The 13,083-nt window shown below is 42.6% G+C and overlaps 1 long non-coding RNA gene across 1 annotated transcript; it reads right to left on the bottom strand.

The window, feature by feature from the left end:
• Positions 1 to 396: 396 nt before the first annotated feature.
• LOC115570377 (uncharacterized) lies at positions 397 to 3,945 on the bottom strand. Its single transcript, XR_003981758.1, has 4 exons — positions 2,590 to 3,945; positions 1,357 to 1,428; positions 692 to 766; positions 397 to 565 (listed from the first exon to the last, which is right to left on the bottom strand). It is a non-coding gene; the product is annotated as an uncharacterized LOC115570377 (long non-coding RNA).
• Positions 3,946 to 13,083: the final 9,138 nt, after the last annotated feature.

Below are 13,083 nucleotides of genomic sequence, written 5' to 3'. Positions count from 1 at the left end.
GTTCATTCCAAAACCCACCTCGTTTAATAAATTAGAGTTGAGAAAAGATTTGCACGAATACCACAGGAGATTAAAGATTTTAGATCATTTTTCTTATAATTTAGATTATTCTCATTTACCATTTATCAATCCATCAATGCGGGAGCCGGAGACTAGCACGACGTCTCTATCAACTAAGGATTTGATCACACGGAATGTGGCTGCATTCAGGGCCCTGAAAATACCTCGTAAAAATCAAAACCATTTCAAGAGTAACATCACAACACAACTGAGACGGTCTTTAAAATCTTTAATACAGTTAGACCATGTGATTATTAAGCCAGCAGATAAGGGAAGCCAAATTGTCCTCCAAGATAGAACTAGTTATCTTATAGAGGCAAATACTCTCACAGCCAATGCAGCCTGAAACACATCAAATGATCCAGGATATTATTAACACTTTATATGTTAAAAATTATGTTACTTTTAAACAGCTTACTTACCTCTTTGGTCCTGAAAATCCACGTCAGCGATTATTTTACCTCCTGCCAAAGATCCACAAACCTCCAGAATCTTGGATAGTGCCCTTTAAGATCCCAGCAGGGAGACCAATAGTTAGTGATTGCGGATCGGAGTTTTATCGAGTGGCTGAATATATAGATTATTATATTAACCCACTAGCTCAGTTACATCCCAGCTATGTTAAAGATACCTATGACTTTGTCCAAAAACTCTCTCTGCTGTCGGTCCCCTCCAGCACCTTTCTCTTCTCCATAGATGTCGACTCCTTATATACAAACATAGAGACGGAACGAGGTTTAGCAGCCATCAGAGCAGCTTTCCAGCGCTCTCCAAGGGAGGACAGGCCAGATGAGGAGATCTTACAGTTGTTGAAAATCACTTAACACGTAATGATTTTGAGTTTAATAATAAATATTATTTACAGATCTGTGGGTGTGCGATGGGTAGAAAGTATTCCCCTGCGTATGCTGATATTTACATGACCGAGTGGGAAATGTCTCCATTTGCTAAATGTACTAAATTGCCAATTCTCTATCTGAGATATTTGGATGTCATTTTTTGGGCTTTGGGCAGACACGGAGGAGTCTTTTGCTGAGTTCGTCTCAATCTTGAATTCTCATCACCCTCAAATAAAATTGAAATGTAATCTGCAAAAAACTAAAGTTGAATTTTTGGATACAGAGGTATTTTTTACCCTGGTATGGGGCGGTAACTGTAAAAAACTTGCTATTAAAAGTTTATTTCAAAACCACAGATAGACATGCACTTATACATAAAAGCAGCTACCATCCACAACATACTTATCAAGGGCTAATTAAGTCGCAAATTATTCGCTTCTACAGGATTTGTACTTACTGGGATGATGTGGAAGAGGCCACTGACATCTTGTTTGAGGCACTGTTGCACAGGGGTTTTTCTAAACCTTTCCTTCGGAAAATAGAGGCAGAAGTTAATGCAACTTTTCAAAATCATGATGAGTACAGGAGAGAGGGGGAGAGCCTCCCGCTCATTCCCATGGTTGAAACATTTTCCCACCATTTAGGGAAATGTAATACTACACTTAAGGCGAACTTTAAAAGAACAGAACAAGTATGTCAACTTTGTATGCGCACTTTACTGTGCATGGCATACATAACTTTAAATACATCGGCTTGGATAGCAATCCGTTATGGAGTACTATTCAACGTAAACGTCTCGAGCACATGTTGATTCAGAAGTTATCTACTGTAACACCAAAGGTTTGAATGAAAAACCCTAGATTGCTTACTGATAACTGCTCAAGTGCCCTTTGGGCAGAGACGGCTGAATTGGCTCACTTTTTTTGTTTTCTTTCGATATAGAGTGTGTGTGTGGGGGGGGGGGGGGGGGGGGGGGGGGATGAGAGACACACATTGATATATGTCATATAGCAAAAAGGATTAATGAGTTGAGTTTGACCGACGACATCTTGAATAGTTGTATACTATGTCCTTAAGAGAAGGTGTTTTATGAATTATACACCCTGTCATTAAATTGATAATCGAAATTTCTTATATTTATTTATTTCACCAACAGGATTTTATTTATAGAAATTCATAATTAATTGTATATTTGAAATATTGATTTATCTATTTTCTTATTCTATTCAGTGTGATTTCTTGTATGCATGATTATTTATCATGAGTATTGGATTTTGATAAAGATTTTCCTGATTTATTCAACTATATTTAATCTTACTTTCCAACAATAGCACTTCAAATTTATGATATTTTAGATTTGATATAATGACACATCTCTAGGCAATTGCTTATCTGTCGCCTCTTCTCTGCCTTCAAAATAAAAGCACTTAGTGGACTCCTCCAATTAGATTTTTTATCATATAGGAGGTGGAACTACAACTGACAATAATAAAAGCCGCTACTGTACCCTGTTTTGTTTGTTGTTGTGGTTTCCCTTAAACGTTAATCTTACAGACTGGATCTGAGGATTTAATAGCATGATTTATTATATGATTTTCAGTGTAGGTTTGCATGAATTTTCTTATTTTATATTTTCAAATTTATGTAGAGTATTTATTTTGAAAGACTATGGCTTTATGAATTGCCTTACCTCATCCTTGTGTTTCCATGCAGGGTATTGCCAGTTGACGATTCCTCACCCCGTTAGTTTGGAGGACTCCCCATAAAACACAGAAAACATAACTTACAATGTAGTATATAAAGAAGTGTCGATGTGTGTCTGTTTGCCTCCATACCTGTTCTGCTTTTTTTATTTTTTATTTTATGAGCCTACATCTCAACAGTGACCCGGCCCGGTCCCCTAATTCTTAACCAGTCCTTGTTTTAATACCTAATCATAAGCTATATGTGATTTGTGCCATAAACTTCTCCCTTCATTAGCCACAGGTGTCAAATATAACTTCGCCTTTATAATAACTCTAACCATAACCATTACTGGACCAGGTGCCCTAAACATAACATCTCTGGACCCTGACCTAAATCCAAATCACCATCAACACCATATGTGATTTGTGCCACAAACTTCGTCCTCATTAATCACAGTAGCTAATATAACCTTGTTTGTATAATAATCCTAACCATAACCATTACTGGACCAGGTGCCCTGAATATAACATCTCTGGACCCTGACCTAAACTCAAATCATCTCAAGGGGTTTATCCTTCTAATAAACTTCAACTAAATCACCATCAACATCACGTCCTTATTTGAATTTTTTTGCCGGATTTATATTACCACCGCTTTAATTTGGTTCTCTTGATTTCTTTTTCTTTCATTCTTTTAGGCATGTTTCAAAGAAAACCTTTTTTCTCCCCTTTTATTCCTTTTTATTTTTGAATTAATGTGACCTTTTATGATTTCAGGTCTCCAATGAGAGAATATATGAAGAGAGACCTGCGCCAATGCCGTATGGGGCTCTTAGGAGTCCTAATACACTTTTATCACCATTACCTAACCCGCTTAAGGCCAGCAATAACGCCTTACACTGCCAACCCTAACTTAAACAAGAGTAGATGGGCAGGAAGACAGGACAGGGACTCTTATTTTTCCTCCAACAGGTTGATGTCTCCAAGGGATCAAATTTCTGTGCCACGGAACTGGGACCAGTTCACGTACCCCAATGGGAGGGCTATCTCCCCACCTTTTTACCTGGCTGACCAATAAAAGCTATTCAACTTATCTATTTGCTTAACCAATGACAATTCACACATCTGTGTTAGCTGAAAACATAAAATACATTGTACACTGAAATTGTGCATCTTTCTCTGGGCGATTGGTTACAGTTAACAGCGTTGCTGCTTAGGGCTCTGCTGCCTGTGATTTTTCAAACAGAAGGTCCTTGATATCAAGCCTATGCTTAATGATATAATTCTTTTTAATAAATTGCTAACAGTACGTCGTAGTCTGTCTTCTCTATTTTCAAATCTCGAATCTCAAACAAACGAACACGCCTGACAAATTTGGTGACCCAGACGTGATTTGCTGTGATTTGAAGAAGAAGGGATGAAAAGACCAGATCGGGACTGGACCGACTGTTCCTGGCAGAGCCGGAGCCAGAGGCCGGACTCCTTGTCACTCACTTGGGCGCCTCACTCAAAAAGGTAAGCAGAAACCTGTTGTTTGAAAAACCAAATTCTGTGAATTGAACATGTACAATTTTATGTGAATGAGGAGGAGGTAAGGTTGTCTGACGCTAAAAGATAGTAATTTTAAGTTTCTACTTATAAATATACCCATTACACCCAATGTGAATAATTGTATCATTAATCAGATTAATAATAGGTAATAGAGCCCCTGTAGTCCAAGTATTCCTCGCCAGGTCCATTGGGACCAGCTGGGTGGGAGTCTTGAGGCTTTTATCTGTGTGGTCTGGGGGTAGAGCTGTGAGCGCTCTGTGTGATTATACCTGTGTGGTTTGAGCTGTGTGCTCTCTGTGTGATTATACCTGTGTGGTTTGAGCTGTGTGCTCTCTGTGTGATTATATCTGTGTGGAACCTGTGTGGTTTAATCAATCTGTATGGAATCTGTGTGGTTCAATCTGTGTGGTGATCAGAGGCACCTCTAGTACAAAAAAAAAGAAAAAAAGCGCTATATAAAATATCTTAAAATCCAGTGTATAACGTATATCTTAGAAGTCTAGTGTCGCCGTGGTATTGCTGTGCTGAATTGTTTTGAATAGCTTGGTTTGTGTTTTGAGAACTGCTGTTGAATTGTTTTGGATACCTTGAGTTGTGCTTTGAGAATTGCTGCTGGTTTGAAGGTCGGAGTGTGAGAAAGGAAGGTAGTAGTAGTCGATTGCCTAGCAACCGAGGACAGGAGAGGACGCTGGTGCTGCTTGTTCGCCGCTTCTCCTTCCTCTTTTTTCTCTTTCTTCGTTTGTTTAACTTACTGATTTAACTGAGAAAATAGTCTACAATAGTGTACTTGTTACCACAATTGCTGTAACCGAATCTGATGTCTGTCCACCACCTACTGCCGTCGTACTCCTGCAACGGCTAACAGCGGATTGACCTCCTGAATAACTGGTGATCAGTTGCTACCAATTAACCACCTTCCAGAGACTCCCGTCTTCATCCAGCTTGCCATCAAGGGATATTCACCTGGATAGCCTGTTGCCGCTGCTTTTCCGGGAACCCTCAATCAACTCATCAAACTGTTAGCCAGCTGCCCCTCTCAAGAGGCTGGTAGCGGACGCCAAACTGCCAACTGCTAGCTTAGCAGCTAACAAGACGGCTACAGTGTTCCCTGCCACAACCGGACTCCTGGCACCAGGTTCTCTCGTTCCACCAAGAGCAACTGGTCTCCTGGTCCTGCCTCCTCCTTTTGTACTGCCGATGAGGATTGTTGTTACCCCGTGTCCACGGCTAACGGTGACAAGATGGACAAGACGGACACCCTTCGCAATTGGCATGATGTTGAATTACTCTGCCGCCCAACTGAGGAAATTCAACAATTGCACCACTCCAGCGTGGATTTCAATTATCAAACATCTTGGACTACTTCCCCGACCCTGTTACATTCACAGGAGCTCCCGTCTAAAGTTTGTTTACTCCCAGTCCGGCCATTCAATCCCATCCCTCTGGTCAGCTGCGTGCACTGTCGCATCCCAATCACGTCATCAGTATGCTGTTGCCCCTCTTGGAGTCACAGAACGGGGCAGAAAACGCGGAGTGGATCTTAGGATGCTTCAGCCAATCCAGAGACTTACTAGTCGTCCTAATGTCAAAATTTAACTGTTTAATGCACAATCTCTAACAAACAAATCTTGTCTCATACACGACCACATCCTGGACAAACATCTGGATTTAATGTGCCTCACAGAAACCTGGCACAAACCAGATGTGTTTTCTGTTTTAAATGAGACCTGTCCTCCTGGCTACCACTACCTCCAGAAAGCCCGCAGAACAGGCCGTAGTGGCGGTCTGTCTGTCATCTACCGTGATGAGTTGGATCTGTCCCCCCTGCCTCTACCTGAACTGTCCTCTTTTGAATGCCTTGCATTTAAATGTAAGCCTCCGTTCCTCATGACTGTATTTCTCATCTACCGTCCACCCAAACCAAACTCAGCTTTCATTCCAGAGATGTACAACCTCTTCTCATCATTCTGTACTACATCTGCCAATACAATTATACTGGGAGACATGAACATCCACTTGAATACCCCTCCTGCTGTCTTGCTGCTGAATTTCTTAAATTTTTGGACTGTTTCAATCTCACTCAACATGTTGATGTACCCACTCTCACCAGGGGGCACACTCTCGATCTGGTCATCACGGACTCTGCCCCTATCAGCAATCTACAGGTGTATGACCTGGGCGTGTCTGACCACAAGGTCATCTCCATGGAGTTACCATTTCCATCCCCCCATATTAAGAAAAATCACCAACTCCGCTTTAGGAACCTGAAAAACATCAACCAAGAAAATCTGACTGTGGACCTCCAGTGCCTTCTTTCTGCTCAGCTCTCATCAGCCAGTGATTCTGTGGATTTCTATAATAAAACCCTGGGTAACATCCTGGATCTCCATGCACCTGTTAGGACCAGAACAGTCAGCTTCTCCCATTCAACACCCTGGTTCACTAACGAACTGCGGAAAATGAAGACAGCTGGGCGCGCTTTGGAGCAGCATTTACAAAGCCTCTGAACTCACTGTGCATAAACAAGCCTATCGGGAACATCAAAGGGCCTACTCAAAATCCCTCAAAGAAGCACAATCAAAATTTTACTCCAACATAATAAAAGAGAATACTGGAAACTCTAAGCAGCTATTCTCCACCATTAATCATCTCCTCAAGCCACAAACAGCCCCGCACATAGAAACTACAGAAGAACACTGCAACAATTTCATGGCCTTTTTCAGCTCCAAAATTGACTCCATCCGTGCCATCCTATCTGGCTGTCTCTCCACTCTACCTATCCTGACCGTCGACCCACAGTCTGCGATCTCCCAGCCTCTCCACTGCTTCCCTGCAGTCTCACAGCAAGAGGTTGAGGACATCATCAGGAGGATGAAACCCTCTACCTGTGCCCTCGACCCCTTTCCTACAGCCCTGGTGAAAACAAACATCTCTATCTTCAGTCCTCTGATCACCACAGTGATAAACTACACCATCCAAGCTGGCCATGTTCCACCTGCCCTAAAAACTGCCATAATCAGACCAATCCTTAAAAAACCCTCCTTGGACCCTGAAATCCTTGCCAACTACAGGCCCATTTCCAACCTTCCATTTCTCTCCAAGATATTAGAAAAAGCTGTTTCTGCCCGCCTACAGGATCACCTGAAACAAAACAACCTTTTCGAAAGGTTTCAGTCTGGTTTCCGCTCCGCCCACAGCACTGAAACAGCTCTGATGAGGGTCACAAACGACTTGCTGATGACGGCTGATGCTGGCTCACCCTCTCTCCTCATCCTCCTTGACTTGTCTGCAGCATTCGACACTGTCGACCACTGTATACTTCTCAACCGGCTACATCACACCATCGGACTCACTGACACCGCTCTCGACTGGTTCCACTCGTATCTCACCGACAGGACGACAGGACACAGTACGTCTCCATTTTCACACTCTACATGCTCCCCCTTGGCCAGATCATCAGTCGCTTTGGAGTCTCATTTCACTGTTATGCAGATGACACACAACTGTACATTAAAATGGACTCAAGCCCCTAACACCATCACCATTTTCTACTATCACCACCTGTCTGGAGGAGATAAAGGCGTGGATGAAGCACAACTTCCTGCAGTTAAACAGCTCCAAAACAGAAGTCATACTTGTTGGCACCCCTCACCAGATCCAGTCATCCTCCATAACCAGCATCACGTTTTCCGGGCAGGTCATTCCCCTCTCCACATCCGTCACTAACCTTGGGGTCATATTTGACCCTCACCCCACCTTTGAGGCTCACATCAAACGTCTCTGCAAAAACTCCTTCCATCACCTCAGAAATATTGCCAAACTCCGACCCTCACTCTCCTTTCCCGATGCCGAAAAAGCTCATCCATGCCTTCGTCTCCTCCAGGCTGGATTACTGCAATGCACTACTGATTGGAACCCCCAGCAAGAGCATCCAAAGGCTTCAGTATGTGCAAAACAGTGCTGCTAGGATCCTGATGAGAGTGCAAAAGTATGAACACATCACACCCATCCTCCATTCACTTCATTGGCTTCCCATCTCCGCCAGGATTGATTAAAAGGTCTCCCTCCTCACTCACCAGTTTGTCCATGGCAACGCCCCCTCCTATCTTAAAGAACTGCTAACCCCACAAACCTCATCTCGACCCCTCCACTTGACCAACTCTCACCGTCTCCAGCCCCCCAGGACTAAGTTCCGCACCTTAGGGGACCGAGCATTCTGTTCTGCCGCCCCTCGTCTATGGAACAGCCTCCCTGAATACCTGAGGGCACCACAGACTGTTGAATGTTTTAAAAAAGGACATAAAACTTTCCTTTTTAGCAGAGCCTATGACCACTAAGTTGCTATTGACTTTCAGGTGTTTTTCTTTTTCTTTTTTTCTTTTACTAATGTTTTTCTTTTATTGGTGCTTTTCCAGTAGCACTTTGAAATTTATCTAAATGTAAAGTGCTTTACAAATTAAATATATTATTATTATTATTATTAGTAGTAGTAGTAGTAGTCACAACAGTGTCTAGATTCTGGTGGTGTCTTGGTGGGTCAGTTGCTCGGATGTATTCCATATAGACTGACTGGCTGTTGTGGATGAATTTTGTTAATAAAATATAGCTTGAGAAGTTATGCGTGGTGATTGTTGATAGAGCCTTGGCTCCATCAAGAGAGCGAAGTGGGAATTGTTAGAGGTAAAACTTCAGCGAGAAGGAGTTTTGTCTCCATCTGTTGGTCGCATGTGAGTATTGCTAAAGTTAAAATTAAAAATTAAAATTGGACTTTGACACCCTGGTGGAAAGAAGTCTAAGTGCTCTGACTATTTTAACTCTCCATCTCCATCTCCTGGACAGAGAACCAAATTACCTGTAAGACACTGGATGTAAACATCTGGTCGTCAAAACTGAAAATAGGATAAAATTGTTAATTAAGCAAAAAGTAAGCCACAACAGGGTTATATACAGTATATATTAACCGAGTTGCACATGCATTTTGAATTGTTTTATCATAACTCTTTACATGCATGATGTAAGCATGAGCTTTTAATAAACTTCTTCTTCCACAAATAAAATATATAAAAGTTAAAATAAAATAAATAGAATGAAAAAATTCTCTTTTTTTCAAGTGCAAACAATATTATGTGCAAAACCAAATCAAAGTTCTACTCTGTCAATACAGACTGCAAATAGTGCAAACAAAGCCTGACCAAGTATGTCATTAACAACATGCTGCAACTACACAGCCATGTTCTTTTAACTGTTAATAAACTTCTTCTTCCACAAATTGAAACTAGAACTAACATTTATAAAAGTTCAAATAAAACAATAAAAAAAATAATACAATTAAATATTTCCTCCTTTTTTTTTTAAGTGCAAACAATATTATGTGCAAAACCAAATCAAAGTTCTACTCTGTCAATACAGAGTGCAAATAGTGCAAACAGAGCCTGACCAAGTATGTCACTGACAACTTGCTGCAACTACACAGCCATGTTCTTTTTTAAGAATATTAGCATGTCCACGTTCTCTGGCAGCAGTTGGGATCTTTGTGCATTGACTATGTCTCCTGCTGTTAAAAAGATGCGCTCACTTGGAACGGAGGTAGCAGGGACAGAAAGGCACGCTTTGGCAAGGTGAGACAGCAAAGGATATTGGGAGCAGTGTTCTTGCCACCACTTCAGAGGGCAGCCACTGAGAGGGATAGAGGCCTCTTTTCTGTAGTTTTCAACTTCCCTCTCAGCCTGTTTTGAACTGTTGTACTCCTCTGGCTCAGTAGAGAAAGAGTTCCCTAACAGGTCCTCAAGTGCTGTCTTTTTGGGAGCAGGTTCTGTCACTTCTGGCACATCATCTCTCGCAGCCTCCTCTCCACCGTGTGTGGGACAGTGAGCTCCACCTGCTGCTCCTTCTTCCCTTTCCTCAGCTGCTGTCTTTAAACAGAAGAAACACTGGTGTTAAATTTGATAAGCAGCTAAGAGCCCTCCCCACACACACACACACACACACACACACATACACACCCACCCACACACACACAGTGATGCTCTCATGTTTCTAACAAACACACTTCATCAATCTCTTAAATATGTTTAGTTGACAAACATACACAATACAATTTAAAGGGATATATATACCTGTGTTTGCAGCAGCTGTTCTGCCTTGTTCTGTACCCTCAGGAAGACAGCCTCACACTGGTCATGGTCTAGCTGAGGTAGAGTCCGGAACCTTGGGTCCAGTACCGTGTACTCCAGCAGATAGTTGAAGGCATCCCCACTGTATCTGTTTGCAATATTCGTGAGGATTGCAGTCTTTGTGCTGGCCACGGTGGTGGAATCTCCATCATTTGGCGTCATGTTCTGTTCAATCATGCTCTTCAGTGGCACAATGAGAGACACTGTTGGACTCTTCTCCTCACACAACACTGTGGTGGCTGTCTTCAAAGGATGCAGCAGCTTCACAAGCAGGGGCGGTTCTAGGGGGGGGGGGCCAACAGGGGCCAGTGCCCCCGTAACTTTGAGTCTGGACCCCCCTGTGGCCCCCCTGACAGGGAGTCTGCATCAATAATACAATGACAGATTTCTTGCAGTGATTTAGTTTTGAAGGGAAAAGCTGAAATAAAGTGTCTCAGCATTTTACTACCCAATCAAAATTGCTGAAATTGTAAACACTGTTTTGTCTGAATGAGGGATTTATCTCTTTTTCCCGGGTTGTATATGCCCCCTAACAAAAAAGCCGGCCCCGACCTGGCCCCCCTATTAAAACTGGTCTAGAACCGCCACTGTTCACAAGGTCTTCAGCATCTCTGACATCGCAGCTGTCAAGTGTATCAATGCTTCGGGCGTTTTGTCTTATCTCTGGGCTGGTGAGAGCTGCTGCTATGGCAGCTTGCTGCTCGAGGTAACAAGCCAGCATATCCAACGTGCTGTTCCATCGTGTCGTAACGTCCATGATTAACTTGTGTGATGGCAATTGTAGCTGTTTCTGCTTGGACATCAACACCGCGGTAGCCGTTGTACTACGATGAAAAAAAGCAGCCACACGTCTCACCCGCCCGAGCAAACGAGCGACGCGGGGAATACCGAGGCCAGCTTGGGTTGCAAGATTTATAATGTGCGCAAAACACTTAATGTGCGGCTTCAATCCCGCCTCGCGCATGGCCACGTCCATATTACGTGCATTGTCAGTAACAATAGCGATGCCGTGGTTGGGTTTTTTAAGCTCCCAGTCAGTAACAGCTGTCTGTAAAACCTCAGCTACTGTATCTTTGCCCCTGTGTGGGACTCGAAAAGGGGGCGAGTCTGTAGCACAACACTTTCCATTTTCCAGTCATTGTTGATTGTGTGGGCTGTAATTGTGATGTAGCTATGCGTACCGCTCGATGTCCAACCGTCTGTTGTTATGGCGATGCTTTCTGCGTCTTTAAGGATCTGTACAACCTTGCTCTTGGACTCTCCATAGAGGTTCGGATCACTGTGCGGGTAAAATGCGTGCGTGATGGGATGGTGTACTTTGGTTCCAGTGTGTGGAGGAGTCGCCGAAATCCTTGATTTTCTACCACAGAAAATGGCCTCATATCTGCTGCGATGAAAACACCTATGTCTCTTGTTATTGTTGTGGCTCTGGCGCTTGACTGTGGAAGTTGAGGTCCGAATGCGTTTTTCAGCATTGTCTGGTTTGTTAGTGTTTTCTTCACATATGCAGTTGTTGATTTGAGTACCGAGCTGTGGTGGTGCTGTATATGTCTCTGCATCGTGCTCGTATTAGCCACCGTGTACGGCATTATTTTCATACAATGCTTGCATATTGTCCGTGTCTTATCAGCCACTCTACTGCCATTTATCATTTCCGCCGGGTACCCAAAGTGCTGCCAAACAAACGATTTGAAAGTGGCAGGGGCATCTTCAATGGTAATACCGGTATTTTCCAACGTCATTCTGGCTGCTTGTTGTTTCCCCTCCTTCTCCTCCTCTTCTTCTTTTCCTTCTCCTTCTTTAGGTTCTGGCAGGCTAGACGTAGCAAAGGCGCATTACTGCCCCCATAGGTCACAAATAGAATTTTGGATAGCTCACAAATCTTGCGAGACAGATTTTTAAGGCGACGAGAAATAGCGTCGAGTTTAATCTCGCGAGATCTCGTCACACCCCTACATATATATATATATATACCCTCCGCTCAACCTCTGCTGGACTGCTAACCATCCCCACACCACGCCTCAGTACCATGGGTGCCCGAGCCTTCAGCTGCTCGGCACCCAGACTATGGAACTCTCTCCCCCCACACATAAGACAGTCAGACTCCATCACAACATTCAAATCCAAACTCAAAACCCACCTGTTCAAACTGGCATACTCACTCTGACTGGTCACTGTGCACTACACCTTTCTTTTCCTTTTTTATATCAATGTTTGTTTTTAATATTCTGTGATACTATGTGGTGATATTACTCTGTGATTTTATGCTTTTATCCTATGTAAGGTGACCTTGGGTGACTTGAAAGGCGCCACCAAACAAATAAAATGTATTATTATTATTATTATTATTATAATGACATGCACACTAAGTATAGCCAAGACAACCTGAACCAAAATAAATAAATAGTTAATTAAGACGTGGTAATAAATTATATCTTGTAGCGTCAAATTATGACTTAATGACCTGTATCTTCTGTGCACATCAGCACATTATTTATTTTCTTCCCCATGACCACTGTTGGGCTCCAATACATGTTTATTTATCATAAGTGATATCGTTATCGCACATTGCAGTTATTCCTCCTTTCGTGCAGGCCTATTACACACTCTGGAATATCATTACTGAGTGAAGTGGTGTCTGTCTGATGATGATCCCATGTAGGATGGGCCATGTACAGACACATAAATAAACTATTCATTCATTTATACTCATTTAGTATTGGAGTCAATTCAAAGACAGTAAGAGGTTGATTTCAACCAGACGATAACATTATC

The sequence above is a fragment of the Sparus aurata genome, chromosome 19, assembly GCF_900880675.1.
Source record: "Sparus aurata chromosome 19, fSpaAur1.1, whole genome shotgun sequence".
Taxonomy (NCBI): domain Eukaryota; kingdom Metazoa; phylum Chordata; class Actinopteri; order Spariformes; family Sparidae; genus Sparus; species Sparus aurata.
Note: the sequence above shows the minus strand (reverse complement) of the source record. Positions and strands in the feature narration are given on the sequence as shown.